This window comes from Leucoraja erinacea, chromosome 19, assembly GCF_028641065.1.
Source record: "Leucoraja erinacea ecotype New England chromosome 19, Leri_hhj_1, whole genome shotgun sequence".
NCBI classification, from domain to species: Eukaryota; Metazoa; Chordata; class Chondrichthyes; order Rajiformes; family Rajidae; genus Leucoraja; species Leucoraja erinaceus.
This window is the reverse complement of record NC_073395.1, coordinates 24,917,257-24,931,259: the sequence shown is the minus strand read 5'-3', so window position 1 is coordinate 24,931,259 and position 14,003 is coordinate 24,917,257. Positions and strand designations below refer to the sequence as shown.

General features: G+C 43.9%; 1 protein-coding gene across 8 annotated transcripts in view; it reads left to right on the top strand.

Moving 5' to 3' along the window:
- The window catches only part of LOC129706393 (monocarboxylate transporter 2-like), a 356,464-nt gene that overhangs the window by 268,184 nt on the left and 74,277 nt on the right, over positions 1-14,003 (top strand). For 4 of the 8 annotated variants that reach the window (XM_055650677.1, XM_055650676.1, XM_055650679.1 and 1 more), the window contains one exon: positions 6,922-7,065. The exons of 3 other annotated variants lie outside the window; for them this stretch is intronic. The gene's annotated coding sequence lies outside the window, so the exon portion shown is untranslated. Of the gene's footprint in view, positions 1-5,464; positions 7,066-14,003 lie in introns of those variants that run through there. One more of the 8 variants, XM_055650682.1, reaches the window with a different exon arrangement.

Here is a 14,003-nt window from a genome sequence, read left to right as displayed (position 1 = left end):
AGATTTGTTCTGGAAGGAAGACATAGCTGTAGATTTGCTTCCTTACAGCGCCGAGGAACCAGTTGCGATCCTGAATACGGGTGCTGTCGGTACGTAGTCGGTACTTTCTCCTTGTTACCACGTGGGTTTTCTCTGGGTGCTCTGGTTTCCTCCCACACTCCAAAGATGTACAGATTTGTAGGTTTAATTGGCTTTGGTATCTGTCCTTAGTGTACAGGAGAATGTTAGTGCATGGGGTGATCACTGCTCTGCACGGACTCGGTGGGCCGAAGGTCCTGCTTCCGCGCTGTATCTCTAAAGTCTAAATTTAAAAACGTTGCGATTCGAAATGTCATCCATCCATGTTCCTCCATTGATGCTGCCTGACCTGCCAAGTTACCCCAGCACTTTGGGTCTTTTTGCTTGAACTGATGCCTGCCACTTTAGAAACTCGTGGCCTGTATTAATAGTCAATCAATAGTACAGATAGCATCGCCTCAACATTGGAATCATTTAGGGAGCGGGAAGGATGAATTCTGTGTGAGACACACGATCAGGTCTAACGACTGTGAGGCAACCAAACATACATCTTGATACTAGCACATTTCCCAGTATGCTCCAATGTAGCTATCATTAACTTGCTGGGTCTCAACCCGAAACGTCACCCATTCCTTCTCTCCAGAGATGCTGCCTGTCCCAGCATTTTGTATCTATCTTTACTCCAGCATTTTTAATCTATCTTTGTCTCTATTGTTTGTTGGTCTATTTTTTGTTAATGACCCTGTTATTTAATGTTGAAAACTTCTTGGTTATAAAATGTAGCAGCTGTGATCGAAATCACCTGATCCTGGTCAATTGATGGCACCTCCTTGTATAAAGAGTCATTGAAGGTTGGGCCTGGATGATTGTGTTAGGCAGCATGTGATTGTGTGACTGCTGCCAAGTATCAGAGAAAAATTTCACGGAGATTAGAAGCCAATGTCAACCAGGAGAACTATACCGCTTACTCTTCTAAAGTTAGGTGCTGGGTTTATGTTTAAATATTTCCTTTACAGGAACCGTGGGGACATTTCAGAGTTCCCCACAGCATGCAAATAGAGCTAGTGTGTGCAGGTGATCGGTGGTCAGCAGGGACTCAGTGGGCTGAAGGACCTGTTTCCACTCTGTACCAATGAACACTAAATAGGAGCAAATTTCCACATAAATCCAGCAGCATTTTGTGCAATAATGTGGAATCCAGCTTGAAGTAGCTCCAAGCAGCAGGACCTGCACCTACCTTTGCAACTGTTGCCTTGACTTCCTCCTCGGCAAACCTCAATCACCGTGGGTCTGCAGCAACGTGTCCCCCGCACTGACCTTCAACTGGGGTCACTGCTGAGGGGATAGTGTGTGTTGCCCACCAGCCTAATTGGGATTGGGAGCAATTGGGAGCAATTGTTCCAATTGCCTTAAGGCCAGCCCGAACTGCCCTCCATCAAAAGTATGTGCACTAATGTCCTGGGTTTTTTTTTAACACAGTCGTTTTATGCGCAATTTATTTTTGTTAGTTTAGTTTAGTTTCATTTATTGCCACCTGTATCAAGGCACAGTGGAAAACTATTCTTGTGTGCTGAACAGTGAGCGGAAAGACAATACATGATTACAATCGAGGCAGTGACGATGTACAGATACATGATAAAGGGAATAACGTGAATAACATTTAACGCAAGATACATACGACAATAAACTTGAACTTGAAGTCAGAGTGTTGACTGTCGTTCTTTCAACACCTGAAACATTTAACAGTTCTTGCATCCTCTTCCAAATACTGGCAAACCTGCTCTGCAGACTCCCCATTTACCATCATGTTTCCACTTCTGCAACCTTCCACCTGCGATTTGAACCGTTTCCATTGGAAGTTTACCAAATAATTATCTGCCTCTGTGCGGTTTGTTGCATCTGTTATCACACTATAATGACTATAATATTTGGGAGATACACAGTTAATGAACATTGCCATTTTTGGCATTCACCTGAAGTGCTTTTAACTATCCTGTATCTTGTCATCCTATTTACAATCCTTGTGATTATCCAAGCCCCATGTGAAGTGCTGATCTGATTCCACATTGCACTGATTCTAAGGTACTATCCATTGCAGACACAACTCATTGAATGAGCATGCAGCAGGCAATGAAAGCCAGAGAGATCTGAGAATTTTCACTTTATTAATTTGGTAACACTGAAGGCTCTGAAGTGAATCTTAGAGAAAACGTCAGACTTGAGAAATCAATTTTCTTGGTAAGTTTATGTCACTCTGACCAGATTTAGAAATACACCTTGCACATTGTGTATCTTTCAACTTTCTGTTTTCCTGGTAGAACTGTGTGCATTTTTTGGGAACTGTATATATTAACCCCCTGGCTTAGAATTATTTGATAACGATAGATACAAAATGCTGGAGTAACTCAGCGGGACAGGTAGCATCTCTGGAGAGAAGGAATGGATGACGTTTTGGGTCAAGACCCTTCTTCAGACTTAGAAACATCAGAACCATTGTGGGACCACACTAGAGATGGTGAATCACTCTGCACCTGCCCAGCAAATGACAGGAAAAGCACAACACTAACAAACCTCCCGCCTGTAAACGAGGTGATATTGGAGAAGAAGCGATATTGTGAAACGGTCGCTTCATTGATATCCTGGAATGTTATTGCACAGAGAGAGGGCAGGTGTGTCACTTATTTATTTCTTCCAAGGACTTTATTCAATAATTGCATATTACAGTGTACCAGAAGGTACAAAAACATTCAAATGTCACACTACATCAGACAATCATCATAATACAATAGAGGCTTCTGTATCAACAATGCACTCGACCCACCGCGGCGACCAGCGTTCATGGAAGGCCTCTAGAGTCTCCATGGATACTGCGTGTTCCCTCTCCAGCACAGACGTAGGCCCTGAAGAGTGGGAGGCAGCCCACTCTAGTGTGACCATCGACTACCCGCTGCCTGGATCCGCGAATGGCCATCTTGGCCAGACCCAGGAGCAAACCGACAGGGCGACCCCACCCTCCCGGTCGACCCTCCCCACTCCCTGCTCTGTGCCCAAATACTAGAATGGTGGGACTAAAATGCAACCAAAATTTGAGGAGCAGCCCCTTCAGATACTTGTACAGGGGCTGCAACCTCCCACAACTGCGTATACATGTGGAACACGGTCTCTTCCTCGCCGCAGATGTTATAGGCGGCTGACGAGATTCTCCAATTTCAGGTAGCCCTAAATATTTATGTAAAAACGTTATACCATTTGCTGAGGAGAGAGACCGGGTGCCAGTTCTTCCACAGGCGGAGATCGCTCTACTTGGGCAGCAGGACAATGACTGCCCTGTGCCACAAGAGGGACATCTCCCCGGTCGCCAGCCTCTCTCCGAGGACCTTTGTGTAATCTCCCCCGAGGACATCCCTGAAGGCTCTAACAAACCCTACAGTCAGCCATTCCAGCCCTGGGGACTAACCCCTCCTGAGCTGGTGCAGGGCACCAGTCAACTCCAATGATATTGGGTCATCAATAGGAAAGAATAAATAACGGCAAGAGAATGGTGAGAAGAAATGGTGGGTCAGGGGGGGGAGACAATTAAAAATATCTGAGCATTGATACTGATACAAGAGAGACCAGAGTCAAGAGTGTTTTATTGTCGTATGTCCCAAAACAGAACAATGAAATTCTTACTTGCAACAGCACAACAGATATGTAAACATAGTACTCTTTAAACACCAAAATAAACAGCAAAAAGTCCCAGATAGATAGATATAGACAGACTTCAAGTAGCCCTTGCTTTCCTTCTCTATCCCCTTCCCAGTTCTCCTGCTAGTCTTATTGTGTCCATCATTTTATTTCTGTATTCTTGTATTCAAATTTTATTGTCGTTGTCTCACTTTGAGACAACAAAATGAATTTCCCGTACAGCAGTATCGTTAAAAAAAATCACAAGAAAAATAATAAAAATAAATAATAAATAAATAATAAAACATATTAAAAAATAAATTGAAGTTGAATTAAAAATTTAACAAAAGCACAAACACAAAAAGTCCACAACACAACATAACATAAATGGCACCCAGGTGAGGACGGCACCATAGTCCAGCCAGCCTCCCCTCCGTGTCCATCCGTAGTCGGGGCCTTCCGAGCACCCGCAGTCGCCGCCCCGGGTGGCCCGATGTTCAGGCCCTCACGCCGGGCTGGTGGAACGCCGACGCCGAACCCCGACGGTGAGTATCCTCCTCCTCAGCGGCCCGGACCTCCCGATCAGCCGCCTCCCGCTGCTGGAGTCTGCAGCTCCCGGTCCGCAGGTCGAGCTGGGCAGAGTCGCAGGACCCCGCGTTGTAGTCAGCGCCGCCCGCGTTGGGAGCTCTGCAACCCGCAGCTCCATGATGTCGGCAGCAGGTCCAGCACTCCGGGCTCCAGACGGCGACCCCCGGTAAGGCATCACCAGCCCCGCGATGTTCCAGCGCTGTCCTGCCGCTGCTGGAGCTCCAGTCGATCCCGGCAGGAAAGGCCGCGCCAATCCAGGTAGGTAGGCCGCTGTGGGGGGGGGGGGGGGGGGGGGAGGACGCGACTCGAATAATAGTCGCGTCCTCACCAGGAAGCGGCTGAAGTACGGTATCCCCCGCACCGTGCCCTCTTCCCCCACATAAAAACACCAAAAACACAAAAAAAATACACTTTTAACATAACAAAATAAACAAAAAAAACAAAAAGATACCGGGCTGTAGGTGGAGGCTGCTGGCACCAGCGCCACCGGAAGTACCACCCACTCCCTTGACATCAGTCTGAAGAAGGGTCTCGACCCGAATTGTCACCCATTCCTTATAATTATATAAATGAACAGTAATAGTGCAAAGACAAATCTTTGTAGTTCGGAGCTTATTTAAAGGTTGTTTTGTTTAATAGCCCAATGGCTGCAGGGATGAAGCTTCTCCTGGACCAGTTTACAGGCTTCTTTACCTTCTATACTGACAGTTCTGTCCTGGGCCTCCTCCATGGCCAGAGCGAGCACCATTGGAAATTGGAGGAGCAGCACCTCATATTCCGCTTGGGCAGTCTGCACCCCAGCGGCTTGAAAATTGACTTCTCCAATTTCAGGTAGCCCTTGCTGTCTCCTCCCTTTCTCAGCTCTTTCTCAGCTCTCAGGCTCCTCCTCTTCCTTTCTTCTTCCCGACCCCCCCCCCCCCCCCCCCCCCCCCCCCCCCCCCCCCCCCCCCCCCCCCCCCATCAGTCTGAAGAAGGGTTTTGGCCCAAAATGTTGCCTATTTCCTTTGCTCCATAGATGCTGCCTCACCCGCTGAGTTTCTCCAGCACTTTTGTCTACCTGTGCCCTCAATAATGTTTGGGACAAAGACCCATCCTTTATGTATTTGCCTCTGTACTCCACAATTTGATATTTGTAAAGGAAAAAAAAAATGCATGTGGTTTAAGTACACATTGTTAGATTTTAATAAAGGCCATTTTTATACATTTGGGTTTCACCATGTAGAAATTACAGCAGTGTTTATACATAGTCCCCCCATTTCAGGGCACCATAATGTTTGGGACACAGCAATGTCATGTAAATGAAAGTAGTCATGTTTAGTATTTTGTTGCATATCCTTTGCATGCAATGACTGCTTGAAGTCTGTGATTCATGGACATCAGCAGTTGCTGGGTGTCTTCTCTGGTGATGCTCTGCCAGGCTTGTCTTTCAGCCATCTTTAGCTTATATTTGTTTTGGGGGCTAGTCCCATTCAATTTTCTCTTCAGCATATAAAAGGCATGCTCAATTGGGTTCAGATTGGGTAATTTACTTGGCCACTCAAGAATTGTCAATTTTTTAGCTTTGAAAAACTCCTTTGATGCTTAGCAGTGTGTTTGGGATCATTGTCTTGCTGTAGAATGAACTGACGGTCAATGAGATTTGAGGCATTTGCTTGAACGAGCAGATAAGATGTGTCTAGACACTTCAGAATATCATTATGCTACTACCATCAGCAGTTGTTTCAGCAATGGAGATAAGTGACCCAGTACCTTCAGTAGCCATACATGCCCAGGCCATAACACCCCCACCACCGTGTTTCACAGATTAAGTGGTATGCTTTGGATCTTGGGCAGTTCCTTCACTCTATACTTTGTTCTTACCATTACTCTGATATAAGTTAATCTTCGTCTCATCTGTCCACAAGACCTTTTTTTTCCCCCAGAAATGTAGTTGCTCGTTTAAGTACTTCTTGGCAAACTGTAACCTGGCCATCCTATTTTTGCGGCTAACCAGTGGTTTGTATCTTACAGTGTAGCCTCTGTATTTCTGTTAATGAAGTCTTCTGAGGACAGTGGTCATTGACAAATCCACACCTGACTCCTGAAGAGTGTTTCTGATCTGTTAGACAGGAGTTTGGGGATTTTTCTTTAAGCTAGAGAAAATATTAATTCTCCTGTCATCAGCTGTGGAGGTTTTCCTTGGCCTGCCAGACCTTTTGCAATTAGTAAGCTCACCAGTGCTCTCTTCTTAATGATGTTCCAAACAGTTGATTTTGGATCAGCCAAACCTAAGGTTTGGCTGATGTTTCTTAACAATTTTATTCTTGTTTCTCAGTCTCATAATGGCTTCTATGACTTTCATTGGCCCAACTTTGGTCTTCATGTTGATAAACAGCAATAAAAGTTTCCAAAGGTGATGGAAAGATTGGAGGAAAGACCAGGTGCTGAGAGCTCTCTTATACCTGCATTATGGAGGCAATTAAACACGCCTGAGCAATTACAAACACCTGTGAAGCCATGTGTCCCAAACATTATGGTGCCATGAAATGGGGGGGACTATGTATAAACACAGCTGACATTTCTACATGGTGAAACCAAAATGTATAAAAATGGCATTTAATAAAATCTGACAATGTGCACTTTAACCACATGTACATTTTTCTATTACAGATCACAAATTATGGCGTACAGAGCCAAATAAATAAATGACGGGTCTTTGTCCCAAACATTATGGAGGGCACTGTATACCTACGTCAGTCAGATCCATGAGTCTGGTTTGACTGGAAACACTGGTGTTCAGCCGCGTAAACTGAGGTGAGCCCTGGATTCCCATGCATGCACTGCGAATAGAAACTTCTCCTAAATCTGATGCACCAGTGCTAGAGTAATCCAGCAGATCAGGCAACATCTGTGGAGGGAATGGGCAGGCGATGTTTCGGGTTGGAAACCTTTTTGAGAACCATCGTCTATCCATTTTATACCGAGATGCAGCCTGACTGCGACGTTACTCCAACCATTTGTGTTTGGCTCACTTTTTGCAATTGTTTTGTGTTAAACCAATAGCATTGCACTCAAAAATATGTTACCAAGGTTTTAAATTTCTGTTTCTACCCCTTCAACTGTCATTCTCTTCCTAAATAAAATGTAAAAAAAGACTAAAAAAAATTAATACAGCACTTCTTAAAAACATCAAGTATATTCTCATAGCTCTGGTTTTACTCCACTGCATTTGGAGAAAAACTTTACTTTTTAGACTTTAGAGCGACATCATGAAACAGGCCCTTCGGCCCACCGAGTTCGTACCGACCAGGGATCACTCCAGACACTAGCACTATCCTACACTCTGGCGGCAGTTTACAATCTACAGAAACCAATTAACCTACAAACCCGCACGTCTTTTGAGTGTGGGGGAAACTGGAGCATCCGTAGAACACCCACGCGGTCACAGGGAGAACGTACAAACTCCATACAGACAGCAGCCGTAGTCAGGATGAACCCGGGTCTCTGGTGCTGTAACTCCATCGCTTGCACCACTGTGCCGCCCACATGTGCAGACCTTATTATATACTGGTATTCCATGGAATTTAACACAAATCTGTGAAAGAAGGATAGGATTCCGAAAGTATCACTCGGGATTAGATAACGCAAATTTCCTCTAGGGAAAATGGCAAGGTCGTCATACGGTGCCCTGGGAATGTGTCTGTGTTTGCAGGGATTCCCACACTGGTCAGGATCAGAACGTTATGAGCAACAACTAGTGTTTACATAGTGTCTTGAATGTGGCAAAATGTTCCCGGACAATTCATAACATTATTAAATACAACTTTCCAAAAAATTATGAGACATTGGTGCCGAGACCAAAAGCTTGGTCAAACAGATAGGTTTCAAAGAGTAAAAGGTAGAGAGATCGAGATGTTTAGAGAAGGACATTTAGGGCAGTGACCCTGGCCTTTGAAGGCAAGATTAGTATGTGGTATGTGGAAGGGGAGGTGGAGGAGAGAAATAGGTGTGAGACCAGGTGGGGCACAGGGGAGGGAGGGACGGGGACAAAAACTAGCGAGAAGAGTTACCTCAAGTGGAGAATTTAATTTTCATACGGTTGTGTTGTAAACTACCCAAGGAGAATAGGAGGTGCTGTTCTTCTAGTTTATGTGGTCTCACTCTGGCAATGAAGGAGACACGGGACAGAAAGGTCAGTATGGGAATTGGAGGAAGAGTTAAAATGGTCAGCACCAAGGAGACCCAGTAGGCCTTGGCAGATCAAGTGCAAGTGTTTGGAGTGAAATGGCCACCGAGTTTGTGCCTGGTTCTGCCAATGTACAGGAGGCCACAACGGGAACACCAGCTGCAGTAGATGAGGTTAGAGGAGGTGCAGGTGACCCTCTCTCTTCTGGAAGGACTGTTGGGGTAAGTGGATGGAGGTGAGGGAGGAGGTTGCAACTGTTGCAGTTGCATCTCTTGCGGTTGCATGGGGAAGTGCCTAGGGAGAATCAAGATTGTGTGGTGAGCAACCTCAATGTATTGTGAATTAATTCTAATGAGATATAATTGCACATTAGCAACAGCATGCATCTGTTATCTCCATTGGCAATAAGTAATGCGTAACCCTCATTAATGAACCAGTCAAGCTCCGGTTATTCACATATGCCTGATACACATTTAAACCCATCGCACTGTATTTGGAACAAAGTGCCAACTGTAAATGGTTTCACTACTGTTTTTGTTTAGTTTAGTTTATTATTGTCACATGTACTGAGGTACAGTGAAAAGGTATTTTGTTGCGTGCTATCCAGTCAGCGGAAAGACTACACATGATTACAATCAAGCTGTCCACAGTGTACAGTTACAGGATAAGGGGAATAACAATTAGTGCAAGATAAAGTTCAGTAATATCCGAATAAAGATAGTCAGAGGGTCTCCAATGAGGTAGATGGAGATCAGGACCACTCTCTAGTTGGTGAGAGGATGGTTCAGTTGCCTGATAACAGCTGCGAAGAAACTATTTCTGTGTCTGAAGGGATGCATTTTCACACTTCTGTAAAAAAGTGTGAAAAATCCTTGCCTTGCCATGTTACAAACATTACATCCTGCTTTATTTTTCTAATTTCTGAGAGCTATTTTGTTCCAGGATATGTTGAACTCCTCCTTATCATAATTTTTGTACCGATATTTCTGTCATGAGTGGTTTACAATACATAAACATCTCTATCTGGTGCCACTCATTCTAAGTATGCAGGTAAATTTCGAGTCCTAAATAGGGCATAAACATATTTCCCAGAGAATGTTGGCCGTCCTTGTTAGTCCTTGAGAGTCTTTTCATTGTAATCTGTCATCAGTGTCTTTTGTAAGATCAACAAAAGTGCCATGCAGTTACACTTCCAGCCAGAGAAATCTTAAAACATTAATAGCAAAAAGATTTGTCAGTCTAGGCTTTAACGAATACTGTGTTTGGTTTCAAGGCTTGTTTTTAAAATTTTTATTTTTATTTTATTGAAACGGCGATGGGAACTGACTTTAGAAGCTATACATGTATGTCCCCATTGGACTTGCCTTCAGTCTGTGTTCTGGACTTAACAATTTGCTGAACAACTTCAACAGCGGCACTGTGGCGCAGTGGCAGAGCAGCGTTAGAGACCCAGGTTCGATCCTGACTAAAGGTGCTGTCTGTATGGAGTTTGTACATTCACCCTGTGACTGTGTGGGTTTTCTCCAATGCTCCGGTTTTCTCCCACATTCCAAAGACCTACAAGGTTTGTCGGTTAATTGGCTTTGGTAACATTTTAAATTGACCTTAGTGCGTGGGATTGTTTTAGTGTACGGGGTGATTGCTGGTCAGCGCGGACGCCATGGGAGCGAAAGGCCAGTTTTCCCGCACTATATCTCTAAAGTAAAGTCTAAAGGAGGCCTTCCAAGAAGGTCCTGTTTCCATGCTGTATCTCTAAAACTAAAACTATCTGTGAGACCCATGTGAGCCCAGAATATACATGTTTGACAGGATGGGTGGATATGCAGTTTGGGACGTATGATGCTACTTCCACTGTGTGGTCATGACAAATGTACGAAAGGTTCTTAGTGTCTTCCTGCATGCTCTTTTAGTTTGAGTATTCATGGGCCAGGGACCCCCAGAGGTTGGTCACATCTAAGGATAGGCCAGAGGTCTCATTGAGGATCATCAAAGGCTTTGTTGAGGTAAAAATGGGCTGTGTACAGCGTTTGGTGGTTTTGTCTGGGTTTTTCTTGGAGAGGTTGCATGGTGAAGATGTCCGTTGAATCCACAGTGCGATTAGGAGAGCTGCTCTTTGGAGATCACTCCAGATGACCTTTCCTGTGGCTAACAGCATGGAGGTCCTTCTGTAGTTCATCACAATCGAATGTATCGTCAGTCTCAACGATGGTCACAATTATAGGGTGTTGCCTTCTCTTCCCAGACATGGGTAATTCCCAGACAGTGAATTTGTGACTGAATTTTCTCTCCGTAAAAAACTTTGAAGTTCGACAGGAATAGTCACTGCTCCTAACCTGTACTTTTGTTGTGGCATACGGTGAACGGGCGCCTCTATAAAGTTAAACGTCATTATTTTGTTTTTTAGCCATGTGAAACTTATGTTTATTAATCATGCCGACCAGCACCTTTTGTCTACAAGAAAGCACTGCTCATAACACTTTGTTGTCTATTGATTGGTGTAAAGACATTTGACTTTTTAATCTGTTGAGGTGCAAAGGAGATTGGAATGGAGTCAAAGGCAAACATGTAAACAACAGAGTCATGGTTGAGGAATCCTTTAACCTGTTCTTTGCAGCAGGAACTGGCTGCCTTTTAGTCTTTTTTTAAGTTTTAGAGATACAGTGCGGAAACAGGCCCTTCGGCCCATCGAGTCCACGCCGGCCAGCAGTCCCTGCACACACTTAATACTATCCTACCATTTTTTTAAAAACTGAAACCAATTAACCTATATACCTGTACGTCTTTGGAGTAAGGGAGGTAACTGGAGTAGCCGGAAAAACCTATGCAGGTAATGGGGAGAATGTATAAACTCTGTACAGACAGAACCCATAGTCAGGATCGAACCCAGGTCTCTGGTGCTGCAAGGCAGCAACTCTATCACTGTGCCATGTGTGTATGCTCCAATATAATAACTGTGACCCTGAAGTAACTTTTATGTGACTGAATAAAAGTTAAACCTAACAGGAAATGTTATCGTGCCTGCTTTGCAATGGGATCTGGTGATATCTTGTAATCTAGTTTCAATATTTAATGATGAGTGTGGCCATGTTTGCATCATTCTCTTTGTGACAGCCAATATGAAGAGATGATTCCCTGTCAGATTTTTTTTGGGGAGATAAGGAGACGCATTCTGCAGTTTCATCTCCCCATTCACGTGCAACTGCGATTTGGTTATTTGCTGCTTTCAAACTACGACCTCTGAACTTCTGCAAAAGCTGAAAAAATATAATTAACTGCTTCAGGTACAGTCACTCAGGCAAACGTGAGCAAATTTTAGAACAGTGATGGCCTAATGTTTTTAACTGACTTTATAGATTGTTTGATTGCATTTACCTTTGTCTTTCATGAAAAATAAAACCAATATTGTATCACATACTGCAATCTAATCTGCAATCACATTGTACAGTAAATAGCATGGAAAGCTTTTACCTATCAAGGACTTGTCATTGGGCCTGTTTCTATATTCCTACCTATAGAAACCTTCCACAGAAACTATTCATTTGACATTGTTTTAGTTTCCTTTCTTTGGCCCATCGGCAGCCAATTCCCCTCTTTCAATCGCTTTGAGACTCTTAGAACATAGAACAAAGAACAGTACAGCACAGGAGCAGACCCTTCGGCCCGCATTGTGTGGGCTAAACATGATGCCAAGACCATCACATATCTTCCTGCACATAACGCATATCCCTCCACTCCATGCAAATCCATATGCAATATGTCTTTCAAATGTATCTGCTTTAGACATCATCCCTACAGTGCATTCCAGGCACTCAACACCCTCTGTGTAAAAAAAACATATCCCGCACAATTTCTTTAAACTTTGCTCCCCTCACATTAAACCTGGGTTTAAACCGGTTTTCATTGGAATGAGGCAGATAGACCTGGAAGAGATTTAGAAAATTATATGGGGGGGGGGGGGTTGGGTGGATAGGGTAGATTGCCACAATCTTTTTCCGAGGGAGGGCATTCTAAAACTAGGTAGGTTGGTGTAGGTTTAAGGAGAGCGGGTAAGATTCAATGGCATCTGAGGGCCATGTATTTCACACAGAGGATGGTGGGTGGATGGAATAATGGTACAGGTAGGTACAGTTATAACGTTTTGACGACTACGTGGATAGTTTAGATTAGGGCAGACACAAGATGCTGGAGTAACTCAGCGGGACAGGCAGCATCTCCGGAGAGAAGGAATGGGTGATATTTTGGGTCGAGACACTTCTTCAGACTTATCTTGTCTGAAGAAGGGTCTCGACCCGAAACATCTCCCATTCCGTTTCTCCAGAGATGCTGCCTGTCCCGCTGAATTACTCCAGCATTTTGTGTCTACCTTTGATTTAAACCAACATTTGCGGTTCTTTCCTACACAGATAGTTTAGTTTATTATTGTCACGTGTACTGTGTACAGTGGAAAGCTTTTGTCTATTCGCTATCCAGCCAAAGAAAAGACAAAACATGAATGCAATGAAGTTGTCCACGGTGCACAGGTAAATAATAAAGGGTGCCACATTTAGTGCAAACATTGAAGTCCAATAAAGTCTGATTAAAGATAGTTCAAATGTCTCCAATTAGATAGATGAGAGGTCAGCACTGCACACTAATCGATGAGGGGACCATTAAGTTGCCTGATAATAGCTGGAAATAAACTGTTGCTGAATCTGGAGGTATGCATATTCAAACATCTGTATCGCCTGCCCAATGGAAGAAGGGAGGGAGTGACCAGAGTGATACTGGTCTTTGATTATGCTGATGGTCTTACCAAGGCAGTGTGGAGTAGATGGAGTCAATGAAAGAGAGATTGGGCTGCGTGATGGTCTGAGCTATGCTCTCTGCAATTTCTTCTAGTCTTGGATGGAAATGTTCCTTTCAGGGACTTGGGCTTAATGCAGGCAAATGGGATACACATCTTGGTTGGCATGGACAAGTTGGGTTGAAGGGCCTGCTTCCGTGTTTGATAACCATAAGATGGGGAGTGGTAGGGAGAGATGGAAGAGTGGTTGTGGTGTCATGAATGGAGAGATTCCTTAGAAATACTGAAAGTTGAGAGGATGAGAAAATATTTGATGGAAACTTGTGATGGTATTTGCAAAGGGTGATCCATTGAATGTAAAGGCTGGAGTGAAATTATCAAACACTTTCACAGTCAAGTGGAACGAGATTGGAAACTTCCTTCATCGAATGGCAGTCAGTCAATTATTAATTTTAAACCTGAGATTGATAGATATTTGTTCACCAAGATTTTGGCGGATTTGAAGAAAAGATGAGAATATAGAATTGTTAGAGATCAGTAATCATCTCACCAAAGGAAAATAAAGAATTGGAAGATATCAATGTTTCTATATAGAATTGTGAGATGCGTACATAAGATAGACAGTCAGAACCCCTTTCCCAGGTGGAAATATCAGTGACCAGAGGGCATTGCTTTAAGATCCATTGAATTTCCACCAGGCCCAACAAGATTCCAGCTTCAAGAGAGAGGAGCAAAATTTGAAGGTGTTGCGTGGGACAGATTTTTTAACAGAGAGTGGTGGGT